A 25321-nucleotide genomic window follows, 5' to 3' on the forward strand; every position below is an offset into this window, starting at 1 on the left:
CTAGGGAGACCTGGGGGAACGCGGGGTGGGTGGAAATTTGTTGATCCACGCAGATTCCAGAACTTTCCACCACAGAAATGTAAGGAAAATGCGTTTTTTTCGTCAATTCTTTAGCTTTGCAAGGGATTCTGGGTACCAGAACCTTGTGGGAGGCAGTTGAGTCACCCCATCCTAAATTCCCCTGGGTGTCTAGTTTTCAAAAATGTATAGGTTTGCTCGGTTTACCTAGGTGCCGGCAGAGCTAGGGTTAAAAAACAACAGGTAGGCACTTTGCCAAAAAAGGCCGGTTTTGACTGCAAAATTGAGGTGCCACCATGTTGCGTTTTGCGCTGTTTCCTGTCGCAGGCACTAGGCAGACCCAGGCAAGTGAGGTACCATTTTTCTTGGGAGACCTGGGGGAACGCGGGGTGGGTGGAAATTTGTTGATCGACGCAGATTCCAGAACTTTCCACCACAGAAATGTGAGGAAAATGTGTTATTGTTCCAATTTTTTAGGTTTGCAAAGGATTCTGGGTAACTGAACCTGGTGGGAGGCAGTCGAGTCACCCCATCATGAATTCCCCTGGATGTCTAGTTTTCAAAAATTTATAGGTTTGCTAGGTTTCCCCAGGTGCCAGCAGAGCTAGGGTTCAAAGACTACAAGTAGGCACTTTGCCAAAAAAGAGACAGTTTTTACTGCGAAATTGAGGTGCCACCACGATGCGTTTTGCGCTGTTTCCTGTCGCAGGCACTAGGCAGACCCAGGCAAGTGGGGTACCATTTTTTTTGGGAGACCTGCGGGAACGCGGGGTGGGTGGAAATTTGTTGATCTACTTAGATTCCAGAACTTTCCACCACAGAAATGTGAGGAAAAGGCGTTTTTTTGTCAATTTTTTAGCTTTGCAAGGGATTCTGGGTAACAGAACCTTGTGGGAGGCCGTCAAATCACCCCATCATGAATTCCCCTGGGTGTCTAGTTTTCAAAAATGTATAGGTTTTCTAGGTTTCCCTAGGTGCCGGCAGAGCTAGGGTTCAAAAACTACAGGTAGGCACTTTGCCAAAAAAGGGCAAGTTTTGACTGCGAAATTGAGGTGCGACCACGTTGCGTTTTGCGCCGTTTCCTGCTGCAGGCACTATGCAGACCCAGGCAAGTGAGGTACCATTTTACTCGGAAGACCTGGGGGAACGCGGGGTCAGTGGAAATTTGTTAATCCATGCAGATTACAGAACTTTCCACCACAGAAATGTGAGGAAAATTTGTTTTTTTTGTCAATTGTTTAGCTTTGCAAAGGATTCTGTGTAACAGAACCTGGTGAGAGGCAGTCGACTCACTCCATCCTGAATTCCCCTGGGTGTCTAGTTTTCAAAAATGTATAGCTTTGCTAGATTTCCCTAGGTGCTGGCAGAGCTAGGGTTCAAAAACAAAAGGTAGGCACTTTGCCAAAAAAGTCCTGTTTTCACTGCAAAATTGAGGTGCAACCAAGTTTCGTTTTGTGCTGTTTCCTGTCGCAGGCACTAGGCAGACCCAGGCAAGTGAGGTACCATTTTTTTTGAGAGACCTGGGGGAACGCGGGGTGGGTGAAAATTTGTTGATCCACGCAGATTCCAGAACTTTCCACCACATAAATGTGAGGAAAATACGTTTTCTATGTCAAATTTTTTAGCTTTGCAAGGGATTCTGGGTAACAGAACCTGGTGGGAGGCGGTCGAATCACCCTATCATGAATTTCCCTGGGTGTCTAGTTTTCAAAAATGTATAGTTTGCTAGGTTTCCCTAGGTGCCGGCAGAACTAGGGTTCAAAAACTACAGGTAGGCACTTTGCCAAAAAAGGGCAAGTTTTGACTGCGAAATTGAGGTAGGACCAAATTGCTTTTTGCGCCGTTTCCTGTCGCAGGCACTATGCAGACCCAGGCAAGTGAGCTACCATTTTTCTAGGGAGACCTGGGGGAACGCGGGGTGGGTGGAAATTTGTTGATCCACGCAGATTCCAGAACTTTCCACCACAGAAATGTGAGGAAAATGCGTTTTCTTGGTCAATTTATTAGCTTTGCAAGGGATTCTGGGTAACAGAACCTGGTGGAAGGCAGTTGAGTCACCCCATCCTGAATTCCCCTGGGTGTCTAGTTTTCAAAAAAGTATAGGTTTGCTAGGTTTACCTAGGTGCCGGCAGAGCTAGGGTTAAAAAACAACAGGTAGGCACTTTGCCAAAAAAGGCCAGTTTTGACTGCGAAATTGAGGGGCCACCACATTGTGTTTTGCGCTGGTTCCTGTCGCAGGCACTAGGAAGACCCAGGCAAGTGAGGTACTATTTTTCTTAGAAGACCTGGGGGAATGCAGGGTGCGTGGAAATTTGTTGATCCACGCAGATTCCAGAATTTTCCACCTCAGAAATGTGAGGGAAATGCGTTCTTTTTCCACTTTTTTAGGTTTGCAAAGAATTCTGGGTAACAGATCCTGGTGGGAGGCAGTCGAGTCACCCCATCATGAATTCCGCTGGGTGTCTAGTTTTCAAAAATGTATAGTTTTGCTAGGTTTCCCCAGGTGCCGGCAGAGCTAGGGTTAAAAAACTACAGGTAGGCACTTTGCCAAAAAAGGGCCAGTTTTGACTGCGAAATTGAGGTGCCACCACGTTGCGTTTTGCGCTGTTTCTTGTCGCAGGCACTAGGCAGACCCAGGCAAATGAGGTACCATTTTTTTTGGGAGACCTGCGGGAACGCGGGGTGGGTGGAAATTTGTTGATCGACGCAGATTCCAGAACTTTCCACCACAGAAATGTGAGGAAAATGTGTTTTTTTGTCAATTCTTTAGCTTTGCAAGGGATTCTGTGTAACAGCACCTGGTGGGAGGCAGTCGAGTCACCCCATCCTGAATTCCCCTGGGTGTCTAGTTTTCAAAAATGTATAGGTTTGCTAGATTTCCCTAGGTACTGGCAGAGCTAGGGTTAAAAAACTACAGGTAGGCACTTTGCCAAAAAAGGGCAAGTTTTGACTGCGAAATTGAGGTGCGACCACGTTGCGTTTTGCGCCGTTTCCTGTCGCAGGCACTAGGCAGACCCAGGCAAGTGAGGTACCATTTTTCTCGGAAGACCTGGGGGAACGCGGGGTCAGTAGAAATTTGGTAATCCATGCAGATTCCAGAACTTTCCACCACAGAAATGTGAGGAAAATGTGTTTTTTTTGTCAATTGTTTAGCTTTGCAAGGGATTCTGTGTAACAGCACCTGGTTGGAGGCAGTCGAGTCACCCCATCCTGAATTTCCCTGGGTGTCTAGTTTTCAAAAATGTATAGATTTGCTAGATTTCCCTAGGTGCTGGCAGAGCTAGGGTTCAAAAACAAAAGGTAGGCACTTTGCCAAAAAAAGGCCCGTTTTCACTGCGAAATTGAGGTGCAACCACGTTGTGTTTTGCGCTGTTTCCTGTCGCAGGCACTAGGCAGACCCAGGCAAATGAGGTACCATTTTTTTTGGGAGACCTGCGGGAACGCGGGGTGGGTGGAAATTTGTTGATCGACGCAGATTCCAGAACTTTCCACCACAGAAATGTGAGGAAAATGTGTTTTTTTGTCAATTCTTTAGCTTTGCAAGGGATTCTGTGTAACAGCACCTGGTGGGAGGCAGTCGAGTCACCCCATCCTGAATTCCCCTGGGTGTCTAGTTTTCAAACATGTATAGGTTTGCTAGATTTCCCTAGGTACTGGCAGAGCTAGGGTTAAAAAACTACAGGTAGGCACTTTGCCAAAAAAGGGCAAGTTTTGACTGCGAAATTGAGGTGTGACCACGTTGCGTTTTGCGCCGTTTCCTGTCGCAGGCACTAGGCAGACCCAGGCAAGTGAGGTACCATTTGTCTCGGAAGACCTGGGGGAACGCGGGGTCAGTAGAAATTTGGTAATCCATGCAGATTCCAGAACTTTCCACCACAGAAATGTGAGGAAAATGTGTTTTTTTGTCAATTGTTTAGCTTTGCAAGGGATTCTGTGTAACAGCACCTGGTTGGAGGCAGTCGAGTCACCCCATCCTGAATTCCCCTGGGTGTCTAGTTTTCAAAAATGTATAGGTTTGCTAGATTTCCCTAGGTGCTGGCAGAGCTAGGGTTCAAAAACAAAAGGTAGGCACTTTGCCAAAAAAAGGCCCGTTCTCACTGCGAAATTGAGGTGCAACCATGTTGTGTTTTGCGCTGTTTCCTGTCGCAGGCACTAGGCAGACCCAGGCAAGTGAGGTACCATTTTTTTGGGAGACCTGGGGGAACGCGGGGTGGGTGAAAATTTGTTGATACACGCAGATTCCAGAACTTTCCACCACTGAAATGTGAGGAAAATGCGTTTTCTTTGTCAATTGTTTAGCTTTGCGAGGGATTCTGGGTAACAGAACCTGGTGGGAGGCAGTCGGGTCACCCCGTCATGAATTCCCCTGGGTGTCTAGTTTTCAAAAATGTATAGGTTTGCTACGTTTCCCTTGGTGCCAGCAGAACTAGGGTTCAAAAACTACAGGTAGGCACTTTGCCAAAAAAGGGCAAGTTTTGACTGCGAAATTGAGGTGCGACCACGTTGCGTTTTGCGCCGTTTCCTGTCGCAGGCACTAGGAATACCCAGGCAAGTGAAGTACCATTTTTCTCGGAAAACCTGCGGGAACGAAGGGTGGGTGGAAATTTGTTAATCTACGCAGCTTCCAGAACTTTCCACCAAAGAAATGTGATGAAAATGCGTTTTGTTTGTCAATTTATTTGCTTTGCAAGGGATTCTGTGTAACAGAACCTGGTGAGAGGCAGTCGAGTCACCCCATCCTGAATTCCCCTGTGTGTCTAGATTTAAAAAATGTATAGGTTTGCTAGATATCCCTAGGTGCTGGCAGAGCTAGGGTTCAAAAACTACAGGTAGGCACTTTGCCAAAAAAGGGCAAGTTTTGACTGCGAAATTGAGGTGCAACCACGTTGCGTTTTGCGCCGTTTCCTGTCGCAGGCACTAGGCATACCCAGGCAAGTGAGGTACCATTTGTTTTGGGAGACCTGCGGGAACGCGGGGTGCATTGAAATTTGTTGATCCACGCAGATTCCAGAGCTTTCCACCACAGAAATGTGAGGAAAATGCGTTTATTTTTTCAATTCTTTAGCTTTGCAAGGGATTCTGGGTAACAGAACCTGGTGGTAGGCAGTCAAATCACCCCATCATGAATTCCCCTGGGTGTCTAGTTTTTAAAAAGGTATAGGTTTGCTAGGTTTCCCCAGGTGCTGGCAGAGCTAGGGTTCAAAAACTTCAGGTAGGCACTTTGCCATAAAAGGGTCAATTTTTAACTGCAAAATTGAGGTGTGACCACGTTGCATTTTACGCCGTTTCCTGTCGCAGGCACAAGGCCGACCCACACAAGTGAGGTACTGTTTTTATCGGGAGACTTAGGGTAATTTAGATTTGTAAATCAACTGTTATTACCTATTGAGATTTCATGCATTTCTCCCTGCCCAATGAAAGACATTCTGTAAAAAAAAATCATTTTGAAAAATCACCAATAATTCTCATGCTAGTATGACTATTCCCAATTTTGAAAATGTGCAAATATATACTGTTTCTAAACTCTATAATTTGTACCCAATTCAGAAATACATAGGTGTTTTTCATACCGATTTCTCCATGTATACATTTTCCAAGAATAAGTGCTTATACCCGGTAAATAATAAAATACCATTGCAAGTTGCTGCTCAATTTTTGGCTCTGGGTTCGTCGGGTTCTTGGTGAAACTACAATTCCTATATATCCCCACAACCAGGAAGGTCATACGGATGTAACGGTATATTGCTTTCAAAGAGATGTCAAAATTACAAGAAGTTACAGGTGAAAACGTTGAGACAAAAGGCTGTTTTTTTTTAACTAATTTTCAATATTCCAATATTCAACTGTTAGTTTCTATACAAAAACCTTCATGGATTTAGACAAATGACCCCTTTCTGAATTCAGAATCTTGTCTACTTTTCGAAAATGTATAGCTTTCCAGGATCCATTATTGCTTTCAAACTCATTTCTACCATTAACTGGAAGGAGGTTGAAAGCTCTAAAAATAACGAAAATAGGCTATGTCCAGAACAATGCCAAAACGGTGTACAAAATGCTGGTTCTCTGACAAAAGACTGTCATTCCCTAAAAGCTGAGAAAATGGAGATTTCAGCCCCACAAACCATTTTTTGATAACATTTGCAGGGAAAAACCTAGAGGCTTTCCTTTGTAGCCCGTTTTTCCCATTTTTCTGAAAAAAACAAAAATATTACTATATTTTGCTTAAATTCTGGGACCCCTCTAAGGGAATCCACAAACCCTGGGAACCTTTAGAATCCACATCATGTTGGAAGAAAAGGACACAAATTTGGCATGATTACCTTATGTGGTCAAAAAGTTACAGGGGCCTAAGCGCGCACTACCCCAAATAGCCAAAAAAAGGCTTAGCACAGGAGGGATAAAGGCCTAGCAGCTAAGGGGTTAAATCAGTAGAACAAAAATGCATTTTGCTAGCACAGATTTCAGTGTATATCTCGGATCCTATTTAAACTTTCCTCTCCACTGGCAGTGCAGTAGGAGTTGCAAATGTAGACATTTCAGATATGTATATTCTCTTGATCATTTTCAGAGGGGGTGCATGCACTCTGCGCCCACATGCATGCAGTAATAACAGAACATAAATAGCTTTCTCTAAGTATCTAAACCCAGGTTGTGCCTGGTGCTGCTCCTATGTCAGTGGTCCCAAGGACAGTGACACCAGTCGAAAACATCAAGCCAGGAGAAAAAGCTGCTCTCCTCTGGCAATCACGACCCCCAGTTGGCATCAATGCAAACATGGCACAACAGACCAAGATCTATGCTGGCCCGACAACAGAGTCAGGGGATTGGTTGTAGAAGGTTTTAAAACATGTCTTCAGTTAGCAAAATCTCGGAATAAGTGATTTAAACACTTCTAATGTCTTTTTTAGCAGGGGAGCAAGAATATCTAACCTCCATATCGAAAGGAAAATGCTGGTAAGTCTGAACTATGGGAAAGTTGCTGCCCATTTGCCTGTGAGTAGAAAAGGTTCACCACTTGGTTTTCGGCTGTGTGAAACACTGTGCTCAGATCCTAATTCACATCAGATAAGGCTTTGTAGCTTGCACTTATGAAGCCACACATTTCTACTTTGGTAAAATCATAATACGAAAGGAAGATCTCTCCAAGTTTATTTCAGAACTATCACTTCAAAAGCTGTATACATCTTTCAATGTTCATATATAGGGAGCTGCCACCAGAGAGATCTTGAAAAAAACATGTATTTATTTAGTTGTTTATTGGACACAAGGCTTGTCCTCATCAAGTATCGGGTTTTCTGGCAAGTACAAAATATATGCAAGAAAAATAGTATTTTTTCGAAATGTACTTTTGAAAGTCCTGCAGGGTTTGTGAGGCCACAAACCAGAAACACAATTAAAACTTTAAAGAAATCAGTATTGTCATGTACAAAACAGAAGGTCGCACTGTACTATCGTTAAATGTCAGGGCCTTGTGGTAAATAAATAAATAATACCCTATTTTTGACTAGACATATATCATAACAGATAGCTCAATAAATAAGAGTCAAGATTCGAGGTAGTAGGAGTTTTGCAGGTTTAATACAGCATAAGGACAGGAACAGGACAACCTGCATAGGAATAGGATGACAGGGCCCAGCAGCTGCTGGGGCTGGGTCTGGGATGAGCGCGCTCTAACTTTTAATAACAATACACGAGCATATATACATAGCGCAAACACATAGCATTACATTGCAGTAGGCGTAGCAGTGGGTGGAACAGAAGGCGTGACGCGTAGCAGTCGCGAAAGATAAGAGTAAAAAGAAGGTGTAACTCAGACATGTGATGCAAACGTAACAGAATATGTCATGAATGGGCGGAAACATAGGAGGGGGCTACCTAAGGAGCCGGGACCTCTAACCTGATGGTGCGCGCAAACTGGCAATGACGTGTCACGAGGAGAAGCTGGGGGCTATGAACTCTGTGCTAGGAGCAGAGACTAAAGTCTGGAGGGTCGGAGCGACATGTACCTAAACCCTATCTAGTATCTGATGTTTAGAGAACATGTTGATATAAATAAACTAGAAGTCATGAGGGGAAAGGCTAACTTGATTCTAAGACTGGACCATGTATTATTCTACATGTAGTGCGTGATGAAGAATATTAAATGACCATTAAATGCAGTATTTCTCTAACGTGGAGACGTGAAGGCTAGACAATGACGGAAACTATTGATGCAGTTCAGTAGCTTAGGAATGCAGAGAAGGAGGACTGAACTGATAACTGGAACTATAACATATTCTTGGCAGACTCAGAGACTGAGCCAGGCTGGACCGGGCACTGCGAGGCAGGAAGTAAGTGAAGGGTCGAGGATACAGGTGGGGGCTGTATCGCTCCTCAGCGAGGCTTCAGGAGACAGGAGCTGAATCTGATGTCCGGGCCCTGTTGAGGCCTGGAAACGGGGACTTTATAATGAAATAACGTGCACACTGAGAAACGTGGCAACGTAACTTTACATAGGCCTGATATTCGTAGTATTCACGAGGACTGGAAAATGACATACCAGAGGTGGACACAACTATAATTGCGTCATTAATCGGACATGGGGAGTACATATGCATATTTAATCATGCACACATAACATATGATGGATGACACGTAGGGACACAGAACATGACAGAATTTACTTTTCCACATTCCCTCCTTGTCACTACGTTTCCATCAGGAAACATCAATATTCATGATACCATCTATCATTTCATACAGTACCATTTGTTCATCTCGAATTGTCTTGGAACGGGATTTAGAACGGGGCTTGGGACTAGGAATACAAGAGGTAGCACACATGCCGCAAATCGCAGGGCCACATTGTATACAGAGGCAGCAGCTGAATATGATCGCTACTGCGATACCTAGAAAGGACAGGACTTTCCATCCCCAGGCGGAAATTATATTCCAGAACCAACCGGACCATGTCCAGGTGCCTGGATCCTGGTGTAATAGATGGGCTATTTTATGAAGTCTGGTTATAGCTGAATAAACAGACGGCGCGTTATTTGGAATGAAAATGCAGCAACTGGATCCGAGGACTCTACAGGCCCCGCCCCTATCGGCCAGTATGACGTCAAGGACGAGACGATTCTGGAGCACAACAATTCTCATAAAGGATTGCTCTTCGGTTAAGTTACCTAGAGCGGAGGCAGTCTCATCTACTACAGCTTCAAGGGTTCTTGTTAACCTACGAATTAGCTTACTATTTACAACTGTACCTAAATAAGGGAACACACCTTTATCAATATCAATGAATTGCTCTGCAGCAGTTTCAGTATAATCGACAATCGGGAGGTTTCTCTTGTGTCTAGTATGTACTAGGAAGGAATTCCTATGGTAGTCAGGTGGGGCTAGGAAAACAGGTGGCAGTAGGAAGGCAATGTAACAGGTTCCCTCCCAATCGAGGGGCAGACGAGCATATGCAGTTTGACCACAAACAAAATAAGAATGACGTGAAGCTTTAAAAATAGATTTCCCACTGTCACTATACTGGATAATAGTAGTACAATCACTATGTCCTACGTGTACAGAACCATAATTACGGACACATAATTCGCCTTTAACTGGTAATACTGAAATAGCAGGTGAGTCTGGAGTAGTATCAGACTGAACATTCAGGACCATGAAATTCGAAGAATAGTCACCTAAATTATACACTTCATTTTCTAGATCTAAACCTGTTCTGTGGGGAAGACCTTGCTTGTCTGGGAAACATGTACTGTTAAGAAAAGACATGTCTGTTGAGGATGACGTTAACGTGGACCATGCTCCACACGAACCATTATGTGAAAAAGGATAAGGAAAAAGTGGCAGAACTCCCTTCGGTGTCTGGAAAGGGGGGAGTCGACCACACACCCAACAATTAGTGGCATTGCTGGTCTGGTGTGAATAATGTAACATGCGGATAAATGTATTGTTACGCATAGCGAGGCGGTATGAATATTCGTGAGGAGGCAGATCACTAAACGTGTGTTCTACTGTAACATTAGAAGGCTTATTTACATGAGGAACTGGAAAACACAGGAAAAATGCGTAACTAGTGCAGGAAATCATTATGCTGATGAATAATATGAAACTTAGAAAAACGATACATCGGTTTGAGTTTTGACTGACTCTCTCACTATGGGGGTCTATTTTATACATGTCAGAAACAGTCTAACCGTTTCACCTAGGGGAGGACTTAGACAATCGAACTGACTGACTTATTTTACTAGACCGGAGTTTTTGCTTATACTCCTGCTGCGGAGTTTTCTCTAACAGGGGAGGGGTTGTATCAATGTCATTTGCGGGACAGTCCTTAGGAACAATGTTTTGACAAGTCTTGATATCCTGGGAAATGTTTTTAAAGACCGGCTTTAATCCGTAGAATTTCTTGACGTGCGAAAGGTGCACCCAGCCGCGGCGTCCTTCCAATTTCACGGCTGTACGGGTGGTGAGGAGGACCTGACGGGGCTCCTTCCAACGTGGCTCCAGCGGACTTGATCTGTCAAAGTTCCGGACGAGCACCATCGAACCTGGAACGATCTCATGCGGTGCCACCTCGGTATTGTCTGGAAATGCGGCGGCAACCTGTGAACGACATGAGTTGAGGGCAGACATCAAGGAAGCTAGGTAATCTGTCAGCATATTACATGAAACATCAGTAATACTTCGGGGTCTAGGAGTACCCCACATGTTAGGGGGGCGGCCGAAAACGACCTCATACGGGGACAGACCTGATCTGGAATGTGCGACCATGCGCATATAAAACAAAGCGACTGGCAGAGCTACTAGCCAGTCCACACCCTTATCTTTACATATTTTGGCAATTCGAATTTTCAGAGTCTGATTATGTCTCTCGACTAGACCAGCTGCTTCAGGATGGCGTACACAATGAAACTTCCACTGGTACCCCAACAACAGGGAAACGTGCTTCATGAGTTCAGATGAGAATGGCTGACCGTTATCAGAATATACGACTCTAGGGAGTCCATATCGAGGGAAGAATTCACGAACCAACTGCTTGGCAGTGGTCGCGGCTGTGTAATCTGGGACTGGATATGCTTCTGTCCATCTGGACAAAGCGCATACAACTACAAGGACATACTTGAAACCTCGACATCGCTCCATCTGAATATAATCCATCTGGAGGACTTCAAAAGGGTGGTCAGGGGGCTGGAAACCACCTTGTTCCACCGGGACACTTTTACCTGGATTAAACTGACAACATATCATACAGGTACGGACTTTCTGCTTGGCTGCAGCTCGTAAGTGCTTGTTAAACCAAATGTTCTGGATACCGTCTAACATTGCTTTTTCTCCTAAATGTGCTGGACTATGTGCGGTATTAATGATGACTTGAACCATAGAGTCGGGGAGAAACCATGCGGTTCTACCCTTTGTTAACCATCCTTGATCTGTCTGGACCCCTCCTTGTTCAGACCATTTCTTGATTTCATCGGGAGTAGCATGTAACTGGATATCTATGACATCTTGAGTAGGGTCTTTAACTGTCATACATGTAGTCGGATCTGGAGTATGTGTCTGTGTCGGATTAACTTGAATGTCTGGAGTCTGTGCTGTAAGCTTGGCTGTGCGATCTGCTAGATCATTACCTTGGGAAATAATGTCAGTAACTTTCGTATGTGCTTTGCATTTCATGATAGCAATAGATGTCGGTAAGTGTATGGCATCTAACAGAGCTTGAATAAGGAGACCATGCTGAATCTTGGTTCCATGAGAAGTCATGAAACCTCTCTCCTGCCAGAGCACTCCAAAGTCGTGTACAACTCCAAATGCGTAACGTGAATCTGTGTAAACATTAACTTTCAGGTTCTTGGCGTGTATACAGGCTTGTGTCAGAGCAACTAGCTCTGCTGCTTGAGCGGACAGGGTATCAATACGGTGTGTTTCAATAACTTCAGTGTCAGTAGTCACTGCATACGCGGCTACTAGTTCTCCTGTACTAGTTCTCATACATGAACCATCCACATAAAGTGTCAGGTCAGGGTCTGGTAACGGAATATCTGTCAGATCTTGTCTTGGCTTTGTCGTAATGTTGACTACTTCCACACAGTCGTGTGCGGCAGGATTTGAACTAACTGATGGTAACAGTGTAGCAGGATTCAGGATGTTGCAGCGTCTAATTTCTATGTGTGGCTGAAACAGTGTCAATTCATAACCTGTTAAACGTGCAATTGTCAAGTGCTGTGTTTGTGTTCGGTTTAAAAGAACTTCCACGGAGTGTGGGACTTGTACTGTCAAGGAGTGTCCTAAAACTATGGAATCACTTTGTCTGATAGCTAGTGCTGTGGCTGCAACTGACTTGAGGCACGCAGGCAGAGCCTGGGCTACAGGATCTAGTGTGCTTGAAAAATAAGCACAGGGCTTGTATTGTCCTGCTTGATCTTGTGTAAGAACAGATAATGCTGTACCTTCACGTTCAGTAACGAAAAGTGTAAAAGGCTTACTGTAGTTCGGTGTAGCTAGAACTGGAGCTTGGCATAAAGCTTTCTTTAACTCGTTGAAACTAAGTGTATGTTCAGATGTCCAAGGGAGGACAGTCGATACGGCTGCCTCCTGTGTCGTTAACTGTATCAGTGGCTTGGCTAGAAATGCATACTGGGGAATCCATTGTCTGCAATAAGAAGTAAGGCCGATAAAGGCACGTACCTCCTTCTGGGTCTTGGGCTGAGGAAGACTCGCTATTAACTGGATACGGTCTGGTGTCAACTGCCTACCCCTCTTGGACAGTAAGTGTCCTAAGTAGACCACTTGCTGGACACAGAATTGAAGCTTCGAAGGGGATACCTTGTGCCCCATCTCGGCTAGGAAATACAGAACCGTCAGTGACGCTCGCTCGCAGTCACGTTCAGAACGGGCTGTGATCAGTAGATCATCGACATATTGGAGCAGGGCAGTGTCAGTTGGCATGTGAATATTGTCTAGTTGTCTCTTAAGTGCTTGACTGTAAATACTAGGGCTTTCTGTGAAACCTTGAGGAGCGCGTGTGAACATATAGCTCCTTCCATTTAAACAAAATCCGAAAAGAAACTGGCTGTCTGGATGGATGGGAACACTAAAAAATGCGTTCTTGAGGTCTATTACTGTAAAGAACGTGGCTTCGGAATCAATGGCTGTCAATAGGGAAGAGATGTCTGGGACAACTGGGTACTGAGGAATAATACATTTGTTAAGTTCTCGTAAATCAATCACTAATCGATATACTGGGGGTGCATTTGGATCAGTACGTTTCATGACTGGAATGATCGGAGAGTTACATACGTTGGAGTCAGTTTCTACAACTACTCCTTGAGCCATGAGCTCGTCAATAATTTTGGATAAGGCTGCTACAGCCTCAGGTGGCAATCTGTACTGTCTGATTCGTGGTAACACTACACCTGGTTTCAGGGTCACACGATGGGGTGTGATTTGCATGTAACCTACATCAGTTGGACCTTGCGCCCATAAATGCTGCGGAACCTTAGACAGTCTGGAATCAAAATCTCGTAATACATAGTGACCCTTAAAGTCACGTAGGAACAATCGTATTCCCTCTGGGGAACAACATATAACTGCACCTAACTCTTTCAGTGTTTTAATGCCTAATAGATTTTCTGGACATGACTTAGTAAGTAACAGATCAGTAGTGCGGGACAATGGACCTACTTCTAGAGTGACTGGCTTTGAAATCTCATTAACGATAGGCTTTCCTGAAAATCCAAGGGAAACATTTCTTGAGCCTGAGAGCGGAGCCCCTGGAACTTCGGCATGACTAATTGTGGTCCTACTTGCCCCTGTATCAATCAAAAACTTTCTGTCTTTCCCTAATACTTGACTGTGAACATAGGGACCTTCTTGATCTACAGGTATCTCGATGAGAGGCAAGCCTACCTCCCTCTCTAGGCTGTTTCATGAATATGGCTGGTACTCTGGATACTCAGACTGTGCATACTGGTACATCTGCGATGTAACATGCTGTGTTGCAGCAATAGGCTGCGGTGCTGTAACTGTCTGTGGTGCATTCTGTGACTGAGGAGTCTGTGAAACTTGTTCTTGTCTAGGCGGACGTGGTCTTTCTTTAGTCTTACCAGTAGCTATGTTATGTTTCAGAACTGCACACTCATTTATAAAATGACCTGGCTGTTTACAATAATTGCAGTTCCCTTTAACGGGAGCTGCAGGATGACTGGCTTGATTCGGACCCCTCTTCTGACTGTCTTGAGGAACAGATTGTGCAACTAGCACTTTCATTTTCGTGTCTTTCATACGTTTTCTCTCGTGTTCTTGCTCTTCTCTGATTCTATTCTGGTGATACTGGAGCATTTGGAGCATCTGGGACGGAGTATTAGCTTGCCAGGTACTCTCGACCTTCAAAACTCGGTTTTTAATTGGTGGACTTGAATTCTCGACTAATTTAGTAACGAAAAGGTGAGGGTATGACTCACTACTTGTCTTGAGGCCACTGTTGATACTAAAGCACTTTTCAAACCTAGAATAAAAATCACTAATATCTTCATCTTGTTTCTGTTTACAGGCTGAGATTGCATCCCAGTCTTCTTTTCTCGTTGTTAATAATCTGGGTAAAACTTGAATTAATAATTCTGGTAATTCTTTACATTTCTCTCCAAGACCAGTACCTGGTACACGTATCTTATCTTCTGCTTCTAGGACTGCCCAATCTATCTTTTTCTCTCCCACCTCCCATTCTTTTTCCTTTAGCTTTTCATACACCCCTGCGGGCAGCAGAACCTTTAACATTTTAATGATATCTGGGTAAGTGTATTCTCCCATACGGAGCATGTCTTTTAATTCTCTATGGAACCCTGCTGGATCTTTATCATGACAGGGAATTAATTTCTTCATTTCGAGGAGTTCCATCTTTGTGATCGGAGTGTATACAAACACTCGCTGCATTTCGCCACCCGCTCCTCTGACTGGGTGGACTTCTCGTAACGGATTCTGTCTGTCTATGTAGAATGATTTACTTTCTGGGGGTGAGACATGAACAAAATGCGGGTTCAAGAAAGTTCTATATTTGTGACGCTGTTCTAGAATGACACTAATTAAATCGGTACCTAGACCTCTCCATCTATACTGGAGTAACTCGTTCAAGATATCATGTAACGGGCCTGGATCAGAATGTTGACCCTCATACAGAGTAATGAGGTGCTGAATCATATACATACCCACCAGTCGCTGCTCGGCTGGGGGCATTTTCAGAAACATTTGTGCCACTATTTCGTCCGGAAAAGTGGTAGGATCAGTAATCCATCTGACTGCTGATCGGACTAGTTCCTGTTCATGCATAGTACTTAACTCACTGTAACCGATTCGTGATTTCAGAATGTGATCGGTAGCTTGAAATACTTGTTCTAGGGAACCTTGTTCTGGTGCTGAATGATGGAAAGTTGGCTTGTGTTCTAGACGTAAATGGCGATCTGGAAATCTAGGTTTTCCTACATACGCTATTCTGGCAGTATTCTCATCGTCTTCCTCTTCAGGATCAGAGGTACTTTCTTTCTCGCTTACTTGTGCTGCTTTACGCTGTTCGTGTATCTTTATTATCTCTCTACGGATTTTCTTGTACATACTTTCCATGGCACCAATGGTATTGTGCTTTCCTTCGGCTATATTATCACTCCACTTTGTCAGGGTTTTCATTTCTTCCGGGTCTTTAGACGGATAATCCTGTTCCCTTATTAGACAGTTAATTAAGAACTTTAATATCATACGCTGAATCTCGGCTTTCCTTTGAGACATGGCATCACTAATACTTTGTGGGTCATCCCCTGTACGGATGAAACGATATATCCTGTCTAGATCTTCTTTCATATTCGGCAGGGTGACTAGATACTCGGTCACTCTCCTTACGCGTACGGAATATAAAACCATATTAAACTCGCCTGGAACTGGGTCATAGACACATTCGCCAAGGGTTTGCCTGATTTCTGCAACAGACTTATTACTCTTAGGAGTACGCTGTGATGCTTGAGCATGTAATTCGAGTGCTGATAAACGCTTGTATGGCGGCGGAGTTTGAGGAAGACCTCCTCCTGCGGCCCCTAAACTAGAATCATCAACTGATGCTTTTCGTCCTGGCAGGGTCGGTAATTGTAACGTGGGCTGGACTTGTATGGCGGGCTGACCTGGGGGAGCTGTTAAGGGCACCCCGGTGTCTGGAGGAGCAGGAATTACCTGATTTACAGGGACTGGCGGAGTGCGAACAGGATTTGCATATTCTGGGACTGTGTCGTCCAGATAGGACGAAATAAAAATATCAGCTGCGGTCGGTTTGTGACGTAGCTTGGTCGGAACTAACGGTGGCGGGAAATTACTGGATGCCTCCGGGGTCGCTTTTGGCAAGCCCTCAGCAAGAAGAGGATACATACCCTTAATGAGGGCATTCCTCTGTCTGTCTGATTGCTCAGTTCTAACTCGTTCACCTATCTCGATTAATTCTCTTTCTTGGGCTCGTTCTTGGGATTCTCTACTTAATTCCGATTTTCTGATTTCTTTTTCAGTTCTTTTATGAGCTTCTTTGCGCCATAACTCGATGGCATCTTTCTGTGATTGTCTGGCTTTCTTTTTCCATAATGCCTCCTCTACTCGCATGATGCATTCGGCATCCCATGTACCCGATACGGGCCATCTATACTTTTCTTCTAACTGTTTGGTATATTCTACCCATAAATCTAGATACAATATGGCGCTTATGCCATGTTTCTGATACATAAAGTGACCTGGACTGTCCCTGGGCGGGACGGGAACTGCTGCTTCCAGCAGACCCTTTCTAGTTTTTAACTGACGTAATTTTGAGAAGAGCGGCATGACTGGACTATAATCTGGACATAATACAATACACAATGAAAACACGAAATCACGTCGCACTCATACCACAACATTAAAATACATGAAGAACATTATGAATAACAGTTCGAACAGAATACCACCTGAAAATACTTGAAATTTCTCGAGAACAGAACTGACTAGAACAGAAACTAGATGCACTGCTGAAACAGTACGAAACTTACCGGTCTCTTAAAGAGACACGTCAGGACCCGCATCCACCGAAGTGGACACTTCGTTTGTGGGACTGTGTACCACCAACCTACAGACCAGAGTCAATTAAATGGACCCTGTCTAGATACCACCCCAGTAACGGTACTCACCGGGCAGCAAGAACGGAAGGCCTCGGACTGGACTGGACTGCTACGACGACGAACTTCGGACTTCAGTTACGGGTGGACCTCCGGATACCTCGGACCTTGGACTCTTGGCTTGGGCTCTGGTCGGGACTCGCCGCGTTCCTCCACCGTCTCGTCTGGATGATGGACCGCCTCCTCCGTCTCCTCCGTGGGCCTGAGGGATACTTGAGCAGAAATATCTGCCACTGCGCAGAAGAGTTCCGTCACGACTGCAGAGGGTCAGGGGTCGGTGTGGCTTCACCGACGCGTGGGGAAAGGGCAAGTCCCTATTCGGGCGCCATTATGTGGTAAATAAATAAATAATACCCTATTTTTGACTAGACATATATCATAACAGATAGCTCAATAAATAAGAGTCAAGATTCGAGGTAGTAGGAGTTTTGCAGGTTTAATACAGCATAAGGACAGGAACAGGACAACCTGCATAGGAATAGGATGACAGGGCCCAGCAGCTGCTGGGGCTGGGTCTGGGATGAGCGCGCTCTAACTTTTAATAACAATACACGAGCATATATACATAGCGCAAACACATAGCATTACATTGCAGTAGGCGTAGCAGTGGGTGGAACAGAAGGCGTGACGCGTAGCAGTCGCGAAAGATAAGAGTAAAAAGAAGGTGTAACTCAGACATGTGATGCAAACGTAACAGAATATGTCATGAATGGGCGGAAACATAGGAGGGGGCTACCTAAGGAGCCGGGACCTCTAACCTGATGGTGCGCGCAAACTGGCAATGACGTGTCACGAGGAGAAGCTGGGGGCTATGAACTCTGTGCTAGGAGCAGAGACTAAAGTCTGGAGGGTCGGAGCGACATGTACCTAAACCCTATCTAGTATCTGATGTTTAGAGAACATGTTGATATAAATAAACTAGAAGTCATGAGGGGAAAGGCTAACTTGATTCTAAGACTGGACCATGTATTATTCTACATGTAGTGCGTGATGAAGAATATTAAATGACCATTAAATGCAGTATTTCTCTAACGTGGAGACGTGAAGGCTAGACAATGACGGAAACTATTGATGCAGTTCAGTAGCTTAGGAATGCAGAGAAGGAGGACTGAACTGATAACTGGAACTATAACATATTCTTGGCAGACTCAGAGACTGAGCCAGGCTGGACCGGGCACTGCGAGGCAGGAAGTAAGTGAAGGGTCGAGGATACAGGTGGGGGCTGTATCGCTCCTCAGCGAGGCTTCAGGAGACAGGAGCTGAATCTGATGTCCGGGCCCTGTTGAGGCCTGGAAACGGGGACTTTATAATGAAATAACGTGCACACTGAGAAACGTGGCAACGTAACTTTACATAGGCCTGATATTCGTAGTATTCACGAGGACTGGAAAATGACATACCAGAGGTGGACACAACTATAATTGCGTCATTAATCGGACATGGGGAGTACATATGCATATTTAATCATGCACACATAACATATGATGGATGACACGTAGGGACACAGAACATGACAGAATTTACTTTTCCACAGCCTGAATGGGAACCGAAAGCAGCCCTAGCAAATCTTGTCAAACCAGGCCCCGTACAGTGCATAGCCAGTGCAGCAAGAGAGCTTGACAAAAAAAAGGGGGGCTTTGGAAGGGTTCTCCCCCCAAGGAAATTTGGGAAAAAGTGATGCATTCTTCAACTCATTTGTCATTATATATTTAATTGTATTCGCTTTTAAAGCATAGTAAATGATGACCTTACTATGCACCAGGAAACAACAATCTTTGTTATGGGTTCTTCAATGATTCCCTCACAATCACCCTCCAACAGTGCCTCTCAGCTCTCCATAGCCCCCCTCTTACATGGATATTATTTGTTTTATAGTAACTCTCATACGGGTGAAGGGTGTTGGAGCACTTTACATCACACACCTACAGAGACAATGAATCATACATGTGGAAATCAGTGTATAGAAAATGATACAGAAGGCAAAGGGGACTAACTACAGGTGGAGAATCCACTTAGCATCCATATTGGTAGGCACTTTTAAAGCATGGTTGGTCGGGAGATGCACAAACTCAAGATCCAGCGCATAACGCAGTGCTTAGGGTTTACTATAATAATAAGAATTTCTTTCAACCCAAACAAACCTTTTCTAGCAACATCAGGATAATGAAATACTGGGAAAAAACATAACTTTCTAACCGGTACCATGCAGCTTGCATGCAGCTCTTTGATGGTAGTTCATAGTTCACTGTGCTAGATTAGGATTGCAAATTATGAACTGCGAAGCAACAAATTAATCTCTGTGACAAAAAAAGTAACCCACTGAGCTATGCACATAAAATATTGCTTTTTGATATGCATGGTACATGTTCTTTGCATCGGAGGGTCTTTGAAACCATAGGATACTGATTAAATATATTTTTCCTCTGGTAGTCAATTTTAACTCACATATTGCCACACTGCACTACACAGTCACTACACTGCGTCATGCTTCACTGATCTTAGGTGATCAAGTGTTGGATTTCATTTAAAACATCCGCGAGCACCTCCTTTTACACTAGCAAGGAGTTGTAGCTCCTTGGTTGCACTAATGTGCAGCTGAGAGGAGATCCCCAAATGATGAAGCATGCCACTTCGGTGGGTGATGGGAATCCATCCTCTTAAATGAGACTCCTATTATGTTGATTATCTCCTGCCTTATGCACTCTGTAATGTTGGTCTAAATGCTTCTTTCCTTGTTCTAGACCTGCGGATTTTTTTTGTTTGTTGTTGTCATATAGGGGAGCGCCCTTCGGTCAATACATGTTTGAGACTTCTGACACTGTAGGCTTTGCTGTCTTTTTATTTTGCATCACTTTGAAAAAACACCCACATTTGCAGATTGTGAAAGAAAAAAACAAACACGATTCCAGCACTCAGAGTAGAAGCACTGCTGAAGTAAGATCACGTTTCTTAATTTGTTGAGGGACTCGGGTGTGAAAGGGAAATACAATGACTCAGGGCTGTGGGTGACTGATCGAAGCACACCATGCAGAGTAGTGTTTTCAAGCTGCTGAATAATAAACAATAACATAGCGATGGTGGAAGTGAGACAGGGCAATCAATGATGGATGAAAGGGGCAAGGAAGGACAGGGTAAGCAGTGATGAGGGAGGCGGTGGAAGGACTAGTCAAACAGCGAAGCGGGACGGTGTTTGTGGGACGGGCACACAAGTTTGCGTAGCACCTTCAGACCGGCCTGCCTAACCCACAAGGCCCTCCACACTGGTAAACCAGAATACCTGGCGATCAAGCTCAAAAAAGCAGGCCAAAGCAGATATTTGAGAAGCTCCAACTCCCTGCTGCTCATCCTTCCAAAAACCAGAAAGAAGAAAACTGCGGACTGCTCCTTCAATGGAAATGCCCCCAAAATATGGAACTCTATCCCCCCGCATATCAGAACTCTACCGTCCTATGCGGAATTCAAGAACCAACTCAAATCCTTGTTCCTCATCCGCTCCCTAGGTCCTAGATAACTAGGATCTCCCACTGAACTATATGTTATCTATGTATCCTTATACCAAAAGTCCCACTGTTACGAAACCTTTCATTCCAAACAAGGATCTTAAACTAGCCACACAATCTCTAGTTCTATCTAGACTGGACTATGGGAATTCAATCCTTACAGGTTTCCCCAAATCACACTTGGCTCCATTAAAAACAACACTACATGCGGCAGCAAGAATGATCACAGGATGCAAAAAATTTGACCACATCTCCCCAGCACTCAAAGAACTTGAATGGCTCCCGGTGGAAATGCGTAGCACCTTCAGAACGGCCTGCCTAACCCACAAGGCCCTCCACACCGGTAAACCAGAATACCTGGCAATCAAGCTAAAAAAAGCAGGCCAAAGCAGATATTTGAGAAGCTCCAACTCCCTGCTGCTCATCCTTCCAAAAACCAGAAAGAAGAAAACTGCGGACTGCTCCTTCACTGGAAATGCCCCGAAAATATGCAACTCTATCCCCCTGCATATCAGAACTCTACCGTCCTATGCGGAATACAAGAACTAACTCAAATCCTTGTTCCTCATCCGCTCCCTAGGTCCTAGATAACTAGGATCTCCCACTGAACTATATGTCATCTATGTATCCTTATACCAAAAGTCCCACTGTTACGAACTTCCCCTCCCCCAATATTGTCTTTTGAGGACTGCCTCTATTTGTTACATGTCTTTTTGTTCACATTGTCATGCCTTTTACTGTAAAGCGCTCTGCTACCTTCGGGTCTTGTTAGCGCTATAGAAAACTTCTAAATAAAATAATAAATAAGTTGCAGTTTGTGAAAGAAAATTGTGAACACTATTCAGGCACTGAGATTTAAAGAGTGTGAAAGAAGCACTACTGAAGTGAGATCACTTTTCTTCCTTTGTTGGTATCTCGGTTGTGAAAGGGAAATGCAATGACTCGGGCTGTGGGTGACTGACCTTAGCACACTGTGCAGAGCAGTGGATTCAAGCTCAGGAAATGCTGCTGTACAGTTCATCAGAAGCACCAAATAATAATAAGCAATAACAAGCACCGTCATGGGAACAATATGAGTCAAGCAATGATGGATGGAGGGGGCAAGCTTCTTCCACCTCAAGATTAAGGATATCTACGACAGTGGCAACAGCCTTGATAACCAATACCCTCTCACCCCATTTGCACCCACCTCAACCATTGACACTGGACCCCAGCAGACCCTGCTCAGTTGGACTCCCCTCACCGCCGATGAAACCTTCAAAATCATGAAGAGCATCCACTCCAGAGCATCCTTAGACCCCTGCCTGCACCACATCTTCAACAAACCCGGCACCTCCATTGCCCCCAAACTCTGCCACGCCATCAACTGCTCCATTAACTCTGCGACATGCGCGTAAGAATGGAAACATACAAAGATCAACCTCATGCTGAAGAAACCCTCTGCCGACCCAAAGGACCTCAAAAACTTCAGACCCATCTCTTTGCTCTCCTTCCCACCAAGGTCATTGAGAAGGCCATCAATGCCCAACTTTCTGAGTTGATCATAACAAACCACATCCTGGACCTCACCCAATTCAGCTTCTGAAGCAGCCACGGCACCAAGACCTCCCTCCTTGCTGCCACAGACGACGTCCGCACCCTCCTCAACCGAGATGAAACTGCAGCCCTCATCCTCCTGGACCTCTTGTCCGTCTTCAACATCATCTCCCACTACTCCCTATGCACAAGACTCCACGACGCCGTCATCCATGACAAAGCCCTGGAATGTATCTGCTCCTTCCTCATGACCAAACACAGAGAGTAAGACTACCACCATTCCACTCTGAACCTACAGATATCAGCTGTGGAGTGCCTCAGGGCTTCTCCCTGAGCCCCACTCTCTTCAACATCTATGTGGCCCTGCTCGCTGCCATTGTCAGGAACCATGGACTCAACATAGTCTCCTGCACCAACAACACCCAGCTGATCCTCTCCCTCACCAATGAACCAACTGTCCCTAAGAAAAACTTCCAAGACATGATGAAGGCTGTTGCCTCCTGGATGAAGGACAGCTGCCTCAAGCTAAATTCAGAGAAATCCGAAGTTCTCATCCTGGGCTCCACCCACTCTGCCTGGGATAACTCCTGGTAGCCCACAGCTCTTGGATCCCCCACCACACCCACAGACCATGCACAAACGCTGTTTCATCATCCTGCTTCTACACACTACGCCTGCTCTGAAAGATCTTCAAGTGGATCCCCACCAAGACCAGATAGACGGTCACCCATGCACTCATAAGAAGTTGACTGGACTACGGCAGCGCAGTCTATGCCGGAATCACCCAGAAGCTTCTCAAGAAACTGAAGAACATTCTGAATAGCTCTGCTAGACTCCTCCTCAATAACCCCTACCGCAGCCACATCATCGGACACGTGAGAGACCTCCACTGGCTGCCAGTCAACAAAAGAATCACCTTCGAGCTCCTCACACACACCTACAAAGCCCTACACAACACACGACCTGCGTACCTCAACCACCGCCTCGCATTCCATGCACCCATCAGAGACCTACACTCCATCTAACTGGCCCTGGCCACCATCCCACGTATCTGCAAGACCAGGGCTGGAGGAAGAGCCTTCTCCTACCTCGCAGCAAATACCTCAGGCAATTACCGTCACTGCCTCTATTTAGGAAGGAACTCAAGACCTGGTTTTTCGACTGAACCATAGTGCCTCAGTAGGATCAGGAGCCTCCCCAGTGTCTTGAGACCCTTATGGGTGAGCAGTCATGCTTTACAAGTCACTTGATTGATTGAAGCAAGGGGGACAATCAGTGATGACGGAGAGGCTGGGGTATGGCTCAAGCAGCATAGCAGGAGGGGGCTGGGGTACAAGCAAGCAACCCCAGAACATTTAGAAAAGAAATCCTCTCACTTTGAAGTCTGAGAAAAATAACTTAAAAAGTTGACCTCTGTAAACAGAGTCTGACATTTGACCTTGATCTTTAAATGGACAGTAAATATGACAAGATATGAACAAGATTTACAGGAATGTTTACATAAACCGAGCTCTCGTAGAATACTGAAAAAGGCAACAGCAAATTGAGAACAGAGCAAGTGCAAACATGGGTGCTCATGTGAGGTGCTCGAAAACGAAGAAGAAAGTAGGTCCTAAAATGGTCTTAAAATGAGAGCAGTGGATGGATTACTTGGTCTATGCTCTTGGGGACAGATGAAAACAAGCAGAGGCATGACACATGCATGCCAGGAACAAATGGAGAGAAAGAATATGAGAGTGACAATGAAGCCAGCAAATGGGAAGCCTATGGGTGGGTTGAAGCCCGCATATTGAATATAACAGTCTCTAGAGACGGCGCATGCGCGTTTAGCCTAAAAACGAAAAACCTGCTTCCGTGTTTATTGCTCTCCTCTGGTGGTGCTGTCTCCAGTTTATTCGCTCCTTTTGTTGTATAAAAAGGGTTCAATTGTGTGGGGGCATTCCCTTCTGTGTTCATTCAGTTATTTATAGCATGTCCTGTGCTGGCTTGCCTAGATTTGTTTTGTAAAATTGTATTGCGTTATCATCATTATTGCGCTTTCTGCCACTGATAAGGCAGGGAAGAACTTTACTTTGGGACAGTGTTGGTTGTAATATAATTTTGACAGGTGTGGATAACATGGCAAATGTTCTAACAGTGCTTCCAGGAATTTATTGTGTGACAATGTTTAGTGAACCAATTGGCGAAAGTTAAATGTTCTCGTTTTATTTTTTTGGGATGTTTTAATTTTGCAGAATAGGTTGGCATGGTCTATTTTGTCCAGAAAATAAGAAATGCCTCTAAAAACACAGGACATAGGCACATCTTTACGGGGTGAAATCAATAAGTTAGCAGAGTTTAGTTTTGCAAAGTACAAGGGACTGGGCGCGCTGTGTGAAGTGACGTTTTAGTCAGCATTACGTTATATGGGCGAGCTAACTGCAATTGTATCAGCTAGGCTTTGCATAGTATGCAGTAGTGGAGCTGGACTGTGTATTAAAAAACGTACAGGGTGCTAGTATTAACACCAGGCTGGGTATTGCACAGTAGTATCTTCTGTGCACACCTCCACTGAAGAGACGTGCCTCGCTCCACTTCTAGCTGTGTATAGTTGTAGGGTCAGTCTGTTCAGTATGGCACAGCCCAACCACTTGGATGCTAAGGTGTTTTATGGCTTTTAATGTAATTTCCATTGAAGTCAATGGAAACTCCATGACGAGCTGGGCTCGTCATGAGCGTCGAAGGGGTTAAGGCTGTGTACATAGCTAGGGGATTTTGACAATTGTGCACGGATCCCCTTGTAAACAGCTGGCTACCCACCCGCTCCCTGTCCTCTTTGAGCTGCTGCAGAAAGAGGAGATGGCTGTACTCTGGAATGTATGGTCTGCCGGCCAGACAAAACCATTCTCGTGAGCGAGGGTGTTGAACCACAGGAGATCTCTTCACAGGACAAAGGGCCTCCTGGAAGGAGAACCTGGGTAGTATATCATGGGCTTTTGCCATGTCCTCAATGACTTGAGGCCTGGCAAAGGGTCTTGTTGCACAGGAGGGGCCTCACTGGAGTCATGGCTTGGCACCTCGCCCTGCCCCTGGGTACTGGATGGTGTGGCGGGGGGAAGTCAG

The sequence above is a fragment of the Lissotriton helveticus genome, chromosome 6 (assembly GCF_964261635.1).
Source record: "Lissotriton helveticus chromosome 6, aLisHel1.1, whole genome shotgun sequence".
Classification (NCBI taxonomy): domain Eukaryota; kingdom Metazoa; phylum Chordata; class Amphibia; order Caudata; family Salamandridae; genus Lissotriton; species Lissotriton helveticus.